We start from the raw sequence: 421 nt of genomic DNA, 5'->3' as shown, positions 1-421 counted from the left end.
CACCGTAGAATGGCCCATCGCGCTTGGAGGACACCAAAAGCACGCTCAACATCCTTCCTAGCACTCTCTTGTTTGGCCGCGAAATAGGATTGTTTCGGCCCAACCGGCTGCCGGATCGTCTTGACAAACACGGGCCAACGAGGGTATATCCCATCGGCTAAGTAGTATGCCATGTTGTACTGCGTCCCGTTGGCCATGAATCTGACCGTCGGACCCTCACCCCGACACTCATCATTGAAGAGATGAGACGAATCTAGTACGTTGATGTCGTTGAACGCCGCCGCTGCCTCCTCCTCTTCTGCTTCCCGTTGCACCTCTTGAACGAGTTCATCGAACTCCCTATCCACCAATTGTTGGAACTCATCGTCGGAACTCATTTTTCAAAAGTAGAATTGGTGATAAAATGAAAAGAGTGGAGATT

The sequence above is a fragment of the Salvia hispanica genome, chromosome 4 (genome assembly GCF_023119035.1).
Source record: "Salvia hispanica cultivar TCC Black 2014 chromosome 4, UniMelb_Shisp_WGS_1.0, whole genome shotgun sequence".
Classification (NCBI taxonomy): domain Eukaryota; kingdom Viridiplantae; phylum Streptophyta; class Magnoliopsida; order Lamiales; family Lamiaceae; genus Salvia; species Salvia hispanica.
Note: the sequence above shows the minus strand (reverse complement) of the source record.